This window comes from Schistocerca nitens, unplaced genomic scaffold (genome assembly GCF_023898315.1).
Source record: "Schistocerca nitens isolate TAMUIC-IGC-003100 unplaced genomic scaffold, iqSchNite1.1 HiC_scaffold_291, whole genome shotgun sequence".
NCBI lineage: Eukaryota > Metazoa > Arthropoda > Insecta > Orthoptera > Acrididae > Schistocerca > Schistocerca nitens.
The window spans coordinates 90,927-106,588 of record NW_026045829.1 but is presented as its reverse complement, the minus strand read 5'-3'; the positions used below and the strand labels follow the sequence as shown (position 1 = coordinate 106,588).

The following is a 15,662-nucleotide window of genomic DNA, read 5'->3' as shown; positions in this document are numbered from 1 at the left end:
CTTAAGCATTTTAAACTACTGTAATGGTGCGAAAACAAAAAAAAATAAAATAAAATAAAAATGAACCAATAAAAATGGTACTTTTGGCTCCCCTGCATTTTTTCCTTTTTAAGCCGCCATCCTGCCAGCAGTCGTTTCATACTACCTTTCTGTTATGACAAAGATGCTTTCTTAAGCATTTTAAAGTAATGCAACGGTACGATAATGCGGTAATTAACTCAGTTTGAGGGAGAATGTGCTAACGAAGTTTGCCGGGAAGTCTTTGAAAACGATAAAACAGTACGAATCTGCCCTGAAATGCGTCAGCGCCTATTGTTGTGCTGCACTGTACAGTTCCAAATTTGATTTGTAATCATAAATTTATTCCTTAGTCGCGTCGTCTAGTCCCGCAGACGTTTGTCGTGCTTGCGCCGTCATATGGACCACGACCCGAGCGGCAGCGAGCGGCAGTCGAGCAAAGTCGGGCCAAGTCGGTACGGGGACAGGGATAGGAAAGGTGCGAATGCACTGCCAACTATGCAAACACCCGGTGTGAGGCGAAGCGAGGCGAGGAAGCTCACATCGCTACCAGTGGCGCCCTCCAGCACGACACTGCCACACCCCGCACAGAGCATACGCCTGGACACCAGGGACGAGATACGCCTTCCGCGAGTGTCGAAGGTTGCACGCGACAAGCGAATGACAGGAGGTGCTACGAGCAGCTGTGCGTTTCACACACGCGACGGCGCGCTCGCCAATTCGGCAATCGTTCTGCTGGGACGTCGGGCGCGCACTCCGCGCCGTCCTCGAGGAACTCGCTGTTGCGGAAGGAGGTGCTTTCGTCAAATGCGGCCGAAAACTAACATTTTGTGTGTTGGGAGAAGAGCCGAATGCGAATTCTGCCGTGCGCCTACAGTATATGTACGCCAACGGCCATACCATGTTAAATACACCGGTTCTCGTCCGATCACCGAAGTTAAGCAACATCGGGCCCGGTTAGTACTTGGATGGGTGACCGCCTGGGACCACCGGGTGCTGTTGGCTCCCCTTCTTTTTTTCTTCCTTTTTATATCGCTACTCCTGCCAGCCCTCTTTCGATACTACCCTTCTGTTGTGACAAAGACGTTTCCTTAAGCATTTTAAACTACTGTAATGGTGCGAAAACAAAAAAAAATAAAATAAAATAAAAATGAACCAATAAAAATGGTACTTTTGGCTCCCCTGCATTTTTTCCTTTTTAAGCCGCCATCCTGCCAGCAGTCGTTTCATACTACCTTTCTGTTATGACAAAGATGCTTTCTTAAGCATTTTAAAGTAATGCAACGGTACGATAATGCGGTAATTAACTCAGTTTGAGGGAGAATGTGCTAACGAAGTTTGCCGGGAAGTCTTTGAAAACGATAAAACAGTACGAATCTGCCCTGAAATGCGTCAGCGCCTATTGTTGTGCTGCACTGTACAGTTCCAAATTTGATTTGTAATCATAAATTTATTCCTTAGTCGCGTCGTCTAGTCCCGCAGACGTTTGTCGTGCTTGCGCCGTCATATGGACCACGACCCGAGCGGCAGCGAGCGGCAGTCGAGCAAAGTCGGGCCAAGTCGGTACGGGGACAGGGATAGGAAAGGTGCGAATGCACTGCCAACTATGCAAACACCCGGTGTGAGGCGAAGCGAGGCGAGGAAGCTCACATCGCTACCAGTGGCGCCCTCCAGCACGACACTGCCACACCCCGCACAGAGCATACGCCTGGACACCAGGGACGAGATACGCCTTCCGCGAGTGTCGAAGGTTGCACGCGACAAGCGAATGACAGGAGGTGCTACGAGCAGCTGTGCGTCTCACACACGCGACGGCGCGCTCGCCAATTCGGCAATCGTTCTGCTGGGACGTCGGGCGCGCACTCCGCGCCGTCCTCGAGGAACTCGCTGTTGCGGAAGGAGGTGCTTTCGTCAAATGCGGCCGAAAACTAACATTTTGTGTGTTGGGAGAAGAGCCGAATGCGAATTCTGCCGTGCGCCTACAGTATATGTACGCCAACGGCCATACCATGTTAAATACACCGGTTCTCGTCCGATCACCGAAGTTAAGCCACATCGGGCCCGGTTAGTACTTGGATGGGTGACCGCCTGGGACCACCGGGTGCTGTTGGCTCCCCTTCTTTTTTTCTTCCTTTTTATATCGCTACTCCTGCCAGCCCTCTTTCGATACTACCCTTCTGTTGTGACAAAGACGTTTCCTTAAGCATTTTAAACTACTGTAATGGTGCGAAAACAAAAAAAAATAAAATAAAATAAAAATGAACCAATAAAAATGGTACTTTTGGCTCCCCTGCATTTTTTCCTTTTTAAGCCGCCATCCTGCCAGCAGTCGTTTCATACTACCTTTCTGTTATGACAAAGATGCTTTCTTAAGCATTTTAAAGTAATGCAACGGTACGATAATGCGGTAATTAACTCAGTTTGAGGGAGAATGTGCTAACGAAGTTTGCCGGGAAGTCTTTGAAAACGATAAAACAGTACGAATCTGCCCTGAAATGCGTCAGCGCCTATTGTTGTGCTGCACTGTACAGTTCCAAATTTGATTTGTAATCATAAATTTATTCCTTAGTCGCGTCGTCTAGTCCCGCAGACGTTTGTCGTGCTTGCGCCGTCATATGGACCACGACCCGAGCGGCAGCGAGCGGCAGTCGAGCAAAGTCGGGCCAAGTCGGTACGGGGACAGGGATAGGAAAGGTGCGAATGCACTGCCAACTATGCAAACACCCGGTGTGAGGCGAAGCGAGGCGAGGAAGCTCACATCGCTACCAGTGGCGCCCTCCAGCACGACACTGCCACACCCCGCACAGAGCATACGCCTGGACACCAGGGACGAGATACGCCTTCCGCGAGTGTCGAAGGTTGCACGCGACAAGCGAATGACAGGAGGTGCTACGAGCAGCTGTGCGTTTCACACACGCGACGGCGCGCTCGCCAATTCGGCAATCGTTCTGCTGGGACGTCGGGCGCGCACTCCGCGCCGTCCTCGAGGAACTCGCTGTTGCGGAAGGAGGTGCTTTCGTCAAATGCGGCCGAAAACTAACATTTTGTGTGTTGGGAGAAGAGCCGAATGCGAATTCTGCCGTGCGCCTACAGTATATGTACGCCAACGGCCATACCATGTTAAATACACCGGTTCTCGTCCGATCACCGAAGTTAAGCAACATCGGGCCCGGTTAGTACTTGGATGGGTGACCGCCTGGGACCACCGGGTGCTGTTGGCTCCCCTTCTTTTTTTCTTCCTTTTTATATCGCTACTCCTGCCAGCCCTCTTTCGATACTACCCTTCTGTTGTGACAAAGACGTTTCCTTAAGCATTTTAAACTACTGTAATGGTGCGAAAACAAAAAAAAATAAAATAAAATAAAAATGAACCAATAAAAATGGTACTTTTGGCTCCCCTGCATTTTTTCCTTTTTAAGCCGCCATCCTGCCAGCAGTCGTTTCATACTACCTTTCTGTTATGACAAAGATGCTTTCTTAAGCATTTTAAAGTAATGCAACGGTACGATAATGCGGTAATTAACTCAGTTTGAGGGAGAATGTGCTAACGAAGTTTGCCGGGAAGTCTTTGAAAACGATAAAACAGTACGAATCTGCCCTGAAATGCGTCAGCGCCTATTGTTGTGCTGCACTGTACAGTTCCAAATTTGATTTGTAATCATAAATTTATTCCTTAGTCGCGTCGTCTAGTCCCGCAGACGTTTGTCGTGCTTGCGCCGTCATATGGACCACGACCCGAGCGGCAGCGAGCGGCAGTCGAGCAAAGTCGGGCCAAGTCGGTACGGGGACAGGGATAGGAAAGGTGCGAATGCACTGCCAACTATGCAAACACCCGGTGTGAGGCGAAGCGAGGCGAGGAAGCTCACATCGCTACCAGTGGCGCCCTCCAGCACGACACTGCCACACCCCGCACAGAGCATACGCCTGGACACCAGGGACGAGATACGCCTTCCGCGAGTGTCGAAGGTTGCACGCGACAAGCGAATGACAGGAGGTGCTACGAGCAGCTGTGCGTCTCACACACGCGACGGCGCGCTCGCCAATTCGGCAATCGTTCTGCTGGGACGTCGGGCGCGCACTCCGCGCCGTCCTCGAGGAACTCGCTGTTGCGGAAGGAGGTGCTTTCGTCAAATGCGGCCGAAAACTAACATTTTGTGTGTTGGGAGAAGAGCCGAATGCGAATTCTGCCGTGCGCCTACAGTATATGTACGCCAACGGCCATACCATGTTAAATACACCGGTTCTCGTCCGATCACCGAAGTTAAGCCACATCGGGCCCGGTTAGTACTTGGATGGGTGACCGCCTGGGACCACCGGGTGCTGTTGGCTCCCCTTCTTTTTTTCTTCCTTTTTATATCGCTACTCCTGCCAGCCCTCTTTCGATACTACCCTTCTGTTGTGACAAAGACGTTTCCTTAAGCATTTTAAACTACTGTAATGGTGCGAAAACAAAAAAAAATAAAATAAAATAAAAATGAACCAATAAAAATGGTACTTTTGGCTCCCCTGCATTTTTTCCTTTTTAAGCCGCCATCCTGCCAGCAGTCGTTTCATACTACCTTTCTGTTATGACAAAGATGCTTTCTTAAGCATTTTAAAGTAATGCAACGGTACGATAATGCGGTAATTAACTCAGTTTGAGGGAGAATGTGCTAACGAAGTTTGCCGGGAAGTCTTTGAAAACGATAAAACAGTACGAATCTGCCCTGAAATGCGTCAGCGCCTATTGTTGTGCTGCACTGTACAGTTCCAAATTTGATTTGTAATCATAAATTTATTCCTTAGTCGCGTCGTCTAGTCCCGCAGACGTTTGTCGTGCTTGCGCCGTCATATGGACCACGACCCGAGCGGCAGCGAGCGGCAGTCGAGCAAAGTCGGGCCAAGTCGGTACGGGGACAGGGATAGGAAAGGTGCGAATGCACTGCCAACTATGCAAACACCCGGTGTGAGGCGAAGCGAGGCGAGGAAGCTCACATCGCTACCAGTGGCGCCCTCCAGCACGACACTGCCACACCCCGCACAGAGCATACGCCTGGACACCAGGGACGAGATACGCCTTCCGCGAGTGTCGAAGGTTGCACGCGACAAGCGAATGACAGGAGGTGCTACGAGCAGCTGTGCGTTTCACACACGCGACGGCGCGCTCGCCAATTCGGCAATCGTTCTGCTGGGACGTCGGGCGCGCACTCCGCGCCGTCCTCGAGGAACTCGCTGTTGCGGAAGGAGGTGCTTTCGTCAAATGCGGCCGAAAACTAACATTTTGTGTGTTGGGAGAAGAGCCGAATGCGAATTCTGCCGTGCGCCTACAGTATATGTACGCCAACGGCCATACCATGTTAAATACACCGGTTCTCGTCCGATCACCGAAGTTAAGCAACATCGGGCCCGGTTAGTACTTGGATGGGTGACCGCCTGGGACCACCGGGTGCTGTTGGCTCCCCTTCTTTTTTTCTTCCTTTTTATATCGCTACTCCTGCCAGCCCTCTTTCGATACTACCCTTCTGTTGTGACAAAGACGTTTCCTTAAGCATTTTAAACTACTGTAATGGTGCGAAAACAAAAAAAAATAAAATAAAATAAAAATGAACCAATAAAAATGGTACTTTTGGCTCCCCTGCATTTTTTCCTTTTTAAGCCGCCATCCTGCCAGCAGTCGTTTCATACTACCTTTCTGTTATGACAAAGATGCTTTCTTAAGCATTTTAAAGTAATGCAACGGTACGATAATGCGGTAATTAACTCAGTTTGAGGGAGAATGTGCTAACGAAGTTTGCCGGGAAGTCTTTGAAAACGATAAAACAGTACGAATCTGCCCTGAAATGCGTCAGCGCCTATTGTTGTGCTGCACTGTACAGTTCCAAATTTGATTTGTAATCATAAATTTATTCCTTAGTCGCGTCGTCTAGTCCCGCAGACGTTTGTCGTGCTTGCGCCGTCATATGGACCACGACCCGAGCGGCAGCGAGCGGCAGTCGAGCAAAGTCGGGCCAAGTCGGTACGGGGACAGGGATAGGAAAGGTGCGAATGCACTGCCAACTATGCAAACACCCGGTGTGAGGCGAAGCGAGGCGAGGAAGCTCACATCGCTACCAGTGGCGCCCTCCAGCACGACACTGCCACACCCCGCACAGAGCATACGCCTGGACACCAGGGACGAGATACGCCTTCCGCGAGTGTCGAAGGTTGCACGCGACAAGCGAATGACAGGAGGTGCTACGAGCAGCTGTGCGTCTCACACACGCGACGGCGCGCTCGCCAATTCGGCAATCGTTCTGCTGGGACGTCGGGCGCGCACTCCGCGCCGTCCTCGAGGAACTCGCTGTTGCGGAAGGAGGTGCTTTCGTCAAATGCGGCCGAAAACTAACATTTTGTGTGTTGGGAGAAGAGCCGAATGCGAATTCTGCCGTGCGCCTACAGTATATGTACGCCAACGGCCATACCATGTTAAATACACCGGTTCTCGTCCGATCACCGAAGTTAAGCCACATCGGGCCCGGTTAGTACTTGGATGGGTGACCGCCTGGGACCACCGGGTGCTGTTGGCTCCCCTTCTTTTTTTCTTCCTTTTTATATCGCTACTCCTGCCAGCCCTCTTTCGATACTACCCTTCTGTTGTGACAAAGACGTTTCCTTAAGCATTTTAAACTACTGTAATGGTGCGAAAACAAAAAAAAATAAAATAAAATAAAAATGAACCAATAAAAATGGTACTTTTGGCTCCCCTGCATTTTTTCCTTTTTAAGCCGCCATCCTGCCAGCAGTCGTTTCATACTACCTTTCTGTTATGACAAAGATGCTTTCTTAAGCATTTTAAAGTAATGCAACGGTACGATAATGCGGTAATTAACTCAGTTTGAGGGAGAATGTGCTAACGAAGTTTGCCGGGAAGTCTTTGAAAACGATAAAACAGTACGAATCTGCCCTGAAATGCGTCAGCGCCTATTGTTGTGCTGCACTGTACAGTTCCAAATTTGATTTGTAATCATAAATTTATTCCTTAGTCGCGTCGTCTAGTCCCGCAGACGTTTGTCGTGCTTGCGCCGTCATATGGACCACGACCCGAGCGGCAGCGAGCGGCAGTCGAGCAAAGTCGGGCCAAGTCGGTACGGGGACAGGGATAGGAAAGGTGCGAATGCACTGCCAACTATGCAAACACCCGGTGTGAGGCGAAGCGAGGCGAGGAAGCTCACATCGCTACCAGTGGCGCCCTCCAGCACGACACTGCCACACCCCGCACAGAGCATACGCCTGGACACCAGGGACGAGATACGCCTTCCGCGAGTGTCGAAGGTTGCACGCGACAAGCGAATGACAGGAGGTGCTACGAGCAGCTGTGCGTCTCACACACGCGACGGCGCGCTCGCCAATTCGGCAATCGTTCTGCTGGGACGTCGGGCGCGCACTCCGCGCCGTCCTCGAGGAACTCGCTGTTGCGGAAGGAGGTGCTTTCGTCAAATGCGGCCGAAAACTAACATTTTGTGTGTTGAGAGAAGAGCCGAATGCGAATTCTGCCGTGCGCCTACAGTATATGTACGCCAACGGCCATACCATGTTAAATACACCGGTTCTCGTCCGATCACCGAAGTTAAGCCACATCGGGCCCGGTTAGTACTTGGATGGGTGACCGCCTGGGACCACCGGGTGCTGTTGGCTCCCCTTCTTTTTTTCTTCCTTTTTATATCGCTACTCCTGCCAGCCCTCTTTCGATACTACCCTTCTGTTGTGACAAAGACGTTTCCTTAAGCATTTTAAACTACTGTAATGGTGCGAAAACAAAAAAAAATAAAATAAAATAAAAATGAACCAATAAAAATGGTACTTTTGGCTCCCCTGCATTTTTTCCTTTTTAAGCCGCCATCCTGCCAGCAGTCGTTTCATACTACCTTTCTGTTATGACAAAGATGCTTTCTTAAGCATTTTAAAGTAATGCAACGGTACGATAATGCGGTAATTAACTCAGTTTGAGGGAGAATGTGCTAACGAAGTTTGCCGGGAAGTCTTTGAAAACGATAAAACAGTACGAATCTGCCCTGAAATGCGTCAGCGCCTATTGTTGTGCTGCACTGTACAGTTCCAAATTTGATTTGTAATCATAAATTTATTCCTTAGTCGCGTCGTCTAGTCCCGCAGACGTTTGTCGTGCTTGCGCCGTCATATGGACCACGACCCGAGCGGCAGCGAGCGGCAGTCGAGCAAAGTCGGGCCAAGTCGGTACGGGGACAGGGATAGGAAAGGTGCGAATGCACTGCCAACTATGCAAACACCCGGTGTGAGGCGAAGCGAGGCGAGGAAGCTCACATCGCTACCAGTGGCGCCCTCCAGCACGACACTGCCACACCCCGCACAGAGCATACGCCTGGACACCAGGGACGAGATACGCCTTCCGCGAGTGTCGAAGGTTGCACGCGACAAGCGAATGACAGGAGGTGCTACGAGCAGCTGTGCGTCTCACACACGCGACGGCGCGCTCGCCAATTCGGCAATCGTTCTGCTGGGACGTCGGGCGCGCACTCCGCGCCGTCCTCGAGGAACTCGCTGTTGCGGAAGGAGGTGCTTTCGTCAAATGCGGCCGAAAACTAACATTTTGTGTGTTGGGAGAAGAGCCGAATGCGAATTCTGCCGTGCGCCTACAGTATATGTACGCCAACGGCCATACCATGTTAAATACACCGGTTCTCGTCCGATCACCGAAGTTAAGCCACATCGGGCCCGGTTAGTACTTGGATGGGTGACCGCCTGGGACCACCGGGTGCTGTTGGCTCCCCTTCTTTTTTTCTTCCTTTTTATATCGCTACTCCTGCCAGCCCTCTTTCGATACTACCCTTCTGTTGTGACAAAGACGTTTCCTTAAGCATTTTAAACTACTGTAATGGTGCGAAAACAAAAAAAAATAAAATAAAATAAAAATGAACCAATAAAAATGGTACTTTTGGCTCCCCTGCATTTTTTCCTTTTTAAGCCGCCATCCTGCCAGCAGTCGTTTCATACTACCTTTCTGTTATGACAAAGATGCTTTCTTAAGCATTTTAAAGTAATGCAACGGTACGATAATGCGGTAATTAACTCAGTTTGAGGGAGAATGTGCTAACGAAGTTTGCCGGGAAGTCTTTGAAAACGATAAAACAGTACGAATCTGCCCTGAAATGCGTCAGCGCCTATTGTTGTGCTGCACTGTACAGTTCCAAATTTGATTTGTAATCATAAATTTATTCCTTAGTCGCGTCGTCTAGTCCCGCAGACGTTTGTCGTGCTTGCGCCGTCATATGGACCACGACCCGAGCGGCAGCGAGCGGCAGTCGAGCAAAGTCGGGCCAAGTCGGTACGGGGACAGGGATAGGAAAGGTGCGAATGCACTGCCAACTATGCAAACACCCGGTGTGAGGCGAAGCGAGGCGAGGAAGCTCACATCGCTACCAGTGGCGCCCTCCAGCACGACACTGCCACACCCCGCACAGAGCATACGCCTGGACACCAGGGACGAGATACGCCTTCCGCGAGTGTCGAAGGTTGCACGCGACAAGCGAATGACAGGAGGTGCTACGAGCAGCTGTGCGTCTCACACACGCGACGGCGCGCTCGCCAATTCGGCAATCGTTCTGCTGGGACGTCGGGCGCGCACTCCGCGCCGTCCTCGAGGAACTCGCTGTTGCGGAAGGAGGTGCTTTCGTCAAATGCGGCCGAAAACTAACATTTTGTGTGTTGGGAGAAGAGCCGAATGCGAATTCTGCCGTGCGCCTACAGTATATGTACGCCAACGGCCATACCATGTTAAATACACCGGTTCTCGTCCGATCACCGAAGTTAAGCCACATCGGGCCCGGTTAGTACTTGGATGGGTGACCGCCTGGGACCACCGGGTGCTGTTGGCTCCCCTTCTTTTTTTCTTCCTTTTTATATCGCTACTCCTGCCAGCCCTCTTTCGATACTACCCTTCTGTTGTGACAAAGACGTTTCCTTAAGCATTTTAAACTACTGTAATGGTGCGAAAACAAAAAAAAATAAAATAAAATAAAAATGAACCAATAAAAATGGTACTTTTGGCTCCCCTGCATTTTTTCCTTTTTAAGCCGCCATCCTGCCGGCAGTCGTTTCATACTACCTTTCTGTTATGACAAAGATGCTTTCTTAAGCATTTTAAAGTAATGCAACGGTACGATAATGCGGTAATTAACTCAGTTTGAGGGAGAATGTGCTAACGAAGTTTGCCGGGAAGTCTTTGAAAACGATAAAACAGTACGAATCTGCCCTGAAATGCGTCAGCGCCTATTGTTGTGCTGCACTGTACAGTTCCAAATTTGATTTGTAATCATAAATTTATTCCTTAGTCGCGTCGTCTAGTCCCGCAGACGTTTGTCGTGCTTGCGCCGTCATATGGACCACGACCCGAGCGGCAGCGAGCGGCAGTCGAGCAAAGTCGGGCCAAGTCGGTACGGGGACAGGGATAGGAAAGGTGCGAATGCACTGCCAACTATGCAAACACCCGGTGTGAGGCGAAGCGAGGCGAGGAAGCTCACATCGCTACCAGTGGCGCCCTCCAGCACGACACTGCCACACCCCGCACAGAGCATACGCCTGGACACCAGGGACGAGATACGCCTTCCGCGAGTGTCGAAGGTTGCACGCGACAAGCGAATGACAGGAGGTGCTACGAGCAGCTGTGCGTCTCACACACGCGACGGCGCGCTCGCCAATTCGGCAATCGTTCTGCTGGGACGTCGGGCGCGCACTCCGCGCCGTCCTCGAGGAACTCGCTGTTGCGGAAGGAGGTGCTTTCGTCAAATGCGGCCGAAAACTAACATTTTGTGTGTTGGGAGAAGAGCCGAATGCGAATTCTGCCGTGCGCCTACAGTATATGTACGCCAACGGCCATACCATGTTAAATACACCGGTTCTCGTCCGATCACCGAAGTTAAGCCACATCGGGCCCGGTTAGTACTTGGATGGGTGACCGCCTGGGACCACCGGGTGCTGTTGGCTCCCCTTCTTTTTTTCTTCCTTTTTATATCGCTACTCCTGCCAGCCCTCTTTCGATACTACCCTTCTGTTGTGACAAAGACGTTTCCTTAAGCATTTTAAACTACTGTAATGGTGCGAAAACAAAAAAAAATAAAATAAAATAAAAATGAACCAATAAAAATGGTACTTTTGGCTCCCCTGCATTTTTTCCTTTTTAAGCCGCCATCCTGCCAGCAGTCGTTTCATACTACCTTTCTGTTATGACAAAGATGCTTTCTTAAGCATTTTAAAGTAATGCAACGGTACGATAATGCGGTAATTAACTCAGTTTGAGGGAGAATGTGCTAACGAAGTTTGCCGGGAAGTCTTTGAAAACGATAAAACAGTACGAATCTGCCCTGAAATGCGTCAGCGCCTATTGTTGTGCTGCACTGTACAGTTCCAAATTTGATTTGTAATCATAAATTTATTCCTTAGTCGCGTCGTCTAGTCCCGCAGACGTTTGTCGTGCTTGCGCCGTCATATGGACCACGACCCGAGCGGCAGCGAGCGGCAGTCGAGCAAAGTCGGGCCAAGTCGGTACGGGGACAGGGATAGGAAAGGTGCGAATGCACTGCCAACTATGCAAACACCCGGTGTGAGGCGAAGCGAGGCGAGGAAGCTCACATCGCTACCAGTGGCGCCCTCCAGCACGACACTGCCACACCCCGCACAGAGCATACGCCTGGACACCAGGGACGAGATACGCCTTCCGCGAGTGTCGAAGGTTGCACGCGACAAGCGAATGACAGGAGGTGCTACGAGCAGCTGTGCGTCTCACACACGCGACGGCGCGCTCGCCAATTCGGCAATCGTTCTGCTGGGACGTCGGGCGCGCACTCCGCGCCGTCCTCGAGGAACTCGCTGTTGCGGAAGGAGGTGCTTTCGTCAAATGCGGCCGAAAACTAACATTTTGTGTGTTGGGAGAAGAGCCGAATGCGAATTCTGCCGTGCGCCTACAGTATATGTACGCCAACGGCCATACCATGTTAAATACACCGGTTCTCGTCCGATCACCGAAGTTAAGCCACATCGGGCCCGGTTAGTACTTGGATGGGTGACCGCCTGGGACCACCGGGTGCTGTTGGCTCCCCTTCTTTTTTTCTTCCTTTTTATATCGCTACTCCTGCCAGCCCTCTTTCGATACTACCCTTCTGTTGTGACAAAGACGTTTCCTTAAGCATTTTAAACTACTGTAATGGTGCGAAAACAAAAAAAAATAAAATAAAATAAAAATGAACCAATAAAAATGGTACTTTTGGCTCCCCTGCATTTTTTCCTTTTTAAGCCGCCATCCTGCCAGCAGTCGTTTCATACTACCTTTCTGTTATGACAAAGATGCTTTCTTAAGCATTTTAAAGTAATGCAACGGTACGATAATGCGGTAATTAACTCAGTTTGAGGGAGAATGTGCTAACGAAGTTTGCCGGGAAGTCTTTGAAAACGATAAAACAGTACGAATCTGCCCTGAAATGCGTCAGCGCCTATTGTTGTGCTGCACTGTACAGTTCCAAATTTGATTTGTAATCATAAATTTATTCCTTAGTCGCGTCGTCTAGTCCCGCAGACGTTTGTCGTGCTTGCGCCGTCATATGGACCACGACCCGAGCGGCAGCGAGCGGCAGTCGAGCAAAGTCGGGCCAAGTCGGTACGGGGACAGGGATAGGAAAGGTGCGAATGCACTGCCAACTATGCAAACACCCGGTGTGAGGCGAAGCGAGGCGAGGAAGCTCACATCGCTACCAGTGGCGCCCTCCAGCACGACACTGCCACACCCCGCACAGAGCATACGCCTGGACACCAGGGACGAGATACGCCTTCCGCGAGTGTCGAAGGTTGCACGCGACAAGCGAATGACAGGAGGTGCTACGAGCAGCTGTGCGTCTCACACACGCGACGGCGCGCTCGCCAATTCGGCAATCGTTCTGCTGGGACGTCGGGCGCGCACTCCGCGCCGTCCTCGAGGAACTCGCTGTTGCGGAAGGAGGTGCTTTCGTCAAATGCGGCCGAAAACTAACATTTTGTGTGTTGGGAGAAGAGCCGAATGCGAATTCTGCCGTGCGCCTACAGTATATGTACGCCAACGGCCATACCATGTTAAATACACCGGTTCTCGTCCGATCACCGAAGTTAAGCCACATCGGGCCCGGTTAGTACTTGGATGGGTGACCGCCTGGGACCACCGGGTGCTGTTGGCTCCCCTTCTTTTTTTCTTCCTTTTTATATCGCTACTCCTGCCAGCCCTCTTTCGATACTACCCTTCTGTTGTGACAAAGACGTTTCCTTAAGCATTTTAAACTACTGTAATGGTGCGAAAACAAAAAAAAATAAAATAAAATAAAAATGAACCAATAAAAATGGTACTTTTGGCTCCCCTGCATTTTTTCCTTTTTAAGCCGCCATCCTGCCGGCAGTCGTTTCATACTACCTTTCTGTTATGACAAAGATGCTTTCTTAAGCATTTTAAAGTAATGCAACGGTACGATAATGCGGTAATTAACTCAGTTTGAGGGAGAATGTGCTAACGAAGTTTGCCGGGAAGTCTTTGAAAACGATAAAACAGTACGAATCTGCCCTGAAATGCGTCAGCGCCTATTGTTGTGCTGCACTGTACAGTTCCAAATTTGATTTGTAATCATAAATTTATTCCTTAGTCGCGTCGTCTAGTCCCGCAGACGTTTGTCGTGCTTGCGCCGTCATATGGACCACGACCCGAGCGGCAGCGAGCGGCAGTCGAGCAAAGTCGGGCCAAGTCGGTACGGGGACAGGGATAGGAAAGGTGCGAATGCACTGCCAACTATGCAAACACCCGGTGTGAGGCGAAGCGAGGCGAGGAAGCTCACATCGCTACCAGTGGCGCCCTCCAGCACGACACTGCCACACCCCGCACAGAGCATACGCCTGGACACCAGGGACGAGATACGCCTTCCGCGAGTGTCGAAGGTTGCACGCGACAAGCGAATGACAGGAGGTGCTACGAGCAGCTGTGCGTCTCACACACGCGACGGCGCGCTCGCCAATTCGGCAATCGTTCTGCTGGGACGTCGGGCGCGCACTCCGCGCCGTCCTCGAGGAACTCGCTGTTGCGGAAGGAGGTGCTTTCGTCAAATGCGGCCGAAAACTAACATTTTGTGTGTTGGGAGAAGAGCCGAATGCGAATTCTGCCGTGCGCCTACAGTATATGTACGCCAACGGCCATACCATGTTAAATACACCGGTTCTCGTCCGATCACCGAAGTTAAGCCACATCGGGCCCGGTTAGTACTTGGATGGGTGACCGCCTGGGACCACCGGGTGCTGTTGGCTCCCCTTCTTTTTTTCTTCCTTTTTATATCGCTACTCCTGCCAGCCCTCTTTCGATACTACCCTTCTGTTGTGACAAAGACGTTTCCTTAAGCATTTTAAACTACTGTAATGGTGCGAAAACAAAAAAAAATAAAATAAAATAAAAATGAACCAATAAAAATGGTACTTTTGGCTCCCCTGCATTTTTTCCTTTTTAAGCCGCCATCCTGCCAGCAGTCGTTTCATACTACCTTTCTGTTATGACAAAGATGCTTTCTTAAGCATTTTAAAGTAATGCAACGGTACGATAATGCGGTAATTAACTCAGTTTGAGGGAGAATGTGCTAACGAAGTTTGCCGGGAAGTCTTTGAAAACGATAAAACAGTACGAATCTGCCCTGAAATGCGTCAGCGCCTATTGTTGTGCTGCACTGTACAGTTCCAAATTTGATTTGTAATCATAAATTTATTCCTTAGTCGCGTCGTCTAGTCCCGCAGACGTTTGTCGTGCTTGCGCCGTCATATGGACCACGACCCGAGCGGCAGCGAGCGGCAGTCGAGCAAAGTCGGGCCAAGTCGGTACGGGGACAGGGATAGGAAAGGTGCGAATGCACTGCCAACTATGCAAACACCCGGTGTGAGGCGAAGCGAGGCGAGGAAGCTCACATCGCTACCAGTGGCGCCCTCCAGCACGACACTGCCACACCCCGCACAGAGCATACGCCTGGACACCAGGGACGAGATACGCCTTCCGCGAGTGTCGAAGGTTGCACGCGACAAGCGAATGACAGGAGGTGCTACGAGCAGCTGTGCGTCTCACACACGCGACGGCGCGCTCGCCAATTCGGCAATCGTTCTGCTGGGACGTCGGGCGCGCACTCCGCGCCGTCCTCGAGGAACTCGCTGTTGCGGAAGGAGGTGCTTTCGTCAAATGCGGCCGAAAACTAACATTTTGTGTGTTGAGAGAAGAGCCGAATGCGAATTCTGCCGTGCGCCTACAGTATATGTACGCCAACGGCCATACCATGTTAAATACACCGGTTCTCGTCCGATCACCGAAGTTAAGCCACATCGGGCCCGGTTAGTACTTGGATGGGTGACCGCCTGGGACCACCGGGTGCTGTTGGCTCCCCTTCTTTTTTTCTTCCTTTTTATATCGCTACTCCTGCCAGCCCTCTTTCGATACTACCCTTCTGTTGTGACAAAGACGTTTCCTTAAGCATTTTAAACTACTGTAATGGTGCGAAAACAAAAAAAAATAAAATAAAATAAAAATGAACCAATAAAAATGGTACTTTTGGCTCCCCTGCATTTTTTCCTTTTTAAGCCGCCATCCTGCCAGCAGTCGTTTCATACTACCTTTC

The 15,662-nt window shown here is 50.6% G+C and overlaps 14 non-coding genes across 14 annotated transcripts; all 14 read left to right on the top strand.

Moving 5' to 3' along the window:
- The first annotated feature begins 904 nt into the window (after positions 1-904).
- On the top strand, positions 905-1,023 carry LOC126225890 (5S ribosomal RNA). Its single transcript, XR_007543768.1, has one exon. It is a non-coding gene; the product is annotated as a 5S ribosomal RNA (ribosomal RNA).
- A 989-nt stretch (positions 1,024-2,012) lies between these two features.
- On the top strand, positions 2,013-2,131 carry LOC126225881 (5S ribosomal RNA). Its single transcript, XR_007543760.1, has one exon. It is a non-coding gene; the product is annotated as a 5S ribosomal RNA (ribosomal RNA).
- A 989-nt stretch (positions 2,132-3,120) lies between these two features.
- Positions 3,121-3,239, top strand: LOC126225878 (5S ribosomal RNA). Its single transcript, XR_007543757.1, has one exon. It is a non-coding gene; the product is annotated as a 5S ribosomal RNA (ribosomal RNA).
- A 989-nt stretch (positions 3,240-4,228) lies between these two features.
- LOC126225880 (5S ribosomal RNA) lies at positions 4,229-4,347 on the top strand. The gene has a single exon (XR_007543759.1). It is a non-coding gene; the product is annotated as a 5S ribosomal RNA (ribosomal RNA).
- Positions 4,348-5,336: 989 nt separating this feature from the next.
- LOC126225866 (5S ribosomal RNA) lies at positions 5,337-5,455 on the top strand. Its single transcript, XR_007543746.1, has one exon. It is a non-coding gene; the product is annotated as a 5S ribosomal RNA (ribosomal RNA).
- A 989-nt stretch (positions 5,456-6,444) lies between these two features.
- LOC126225879 (5S ribosomal RNA) lies at positions 6,445-6,563 on the top strand. Its single transcript, XR_007543758.1, has one exon. It is a non-coding gene; the product is annotated as a 5S ribosomal RNA (ribosomal RNA).
- A 989-nt stretch (positions 6,564-7,552) lies between these two features.
- On the top strand, positions 7,553-7,671 carry LOC126225877 (5S ribosomal RNA). The gene has a single exon (XR_007543756.1). It is a non-coding gene; the product is annotated as a 5S ribosomal RNA (ribosomal RNA).
- Positions 7,672-8,660: 989 nt separating this feature from the next.
- Positions 8,661-8,779, top strand: LOC126225876 (5S ribosomal RNA). Its single transcript, XR_007543755.1, has one exon. It is a non-coding gene; the product is annotated as a 5S ribosomal RNA (ribosomal RNA).
- Positions 8,780-9,768: 989 nt separating this feature from the next.
- Positions 9,769-9,887, top strand: LOC126225874 (5S ribosomal RNA). The gene has a single exon (XR_007543754.1). It is a non-coding gene; the product is annotated as a 5S ribosomal RNA (ribosomal RNA).
- A 989-nt stretch (positions 9,888-10,876) lies between these two features.
- Positions 10,877-10,995, top strand: LOC126225873 (5S ribosomal RNA). Its single transcript, XR_007543753.1, has one exon. It is a non-coding gene; the product is annotated as a 5S ribosomal RNA (ribosomal RNA).
- A 989-nt stretch (positions 10,996-11,984) lies between these two features.
- On the top strand, positions 11,985-12,103 carry LOC126225872 (5S ribosomal RNA). The gene has a single exon (XR_007543752.1). It is a non-coding gene; the product is annotated as a 5S ribosomal RNA (ribosomal RNA).
- A 989-nt stretch (positions 12,104-13,092) lies between these two features.
- LOC126225871 (5S ribosomal RNA) lies at positions 13,093-13,211 on the top strand. The gene has a single exon (XR_007543751.1). It is a non-coding gene; the product is annotated as a 5S ribosomal RNA (ribosomal RNA).
- A 989-nt stretch (positions 13,212-14,200) lies between these two features.
- On the top strand, positions 14,201-14,319 carry LOC126225870 (5S ribosomal RNA). The gene has a single exon (XR_007543750.1). It is a non-coding gene; the product is annotated as a 5S ribosomal RNA (ribosomal RNA).
- Positions 14,320-15,308: 989 nt separating this feature from the next.
- Positions 15,309-15,427, top strand: LOC126225869 (5S ribosomal RNA). Its single transcript, XR_007543749.1, has one exon. It is a non-coding gene; the product is annotated as a 5S ribosomal RNA (ribosomal RNA).
- Positions 15,428-15,662: the final 235 nt, after the last annotated feature.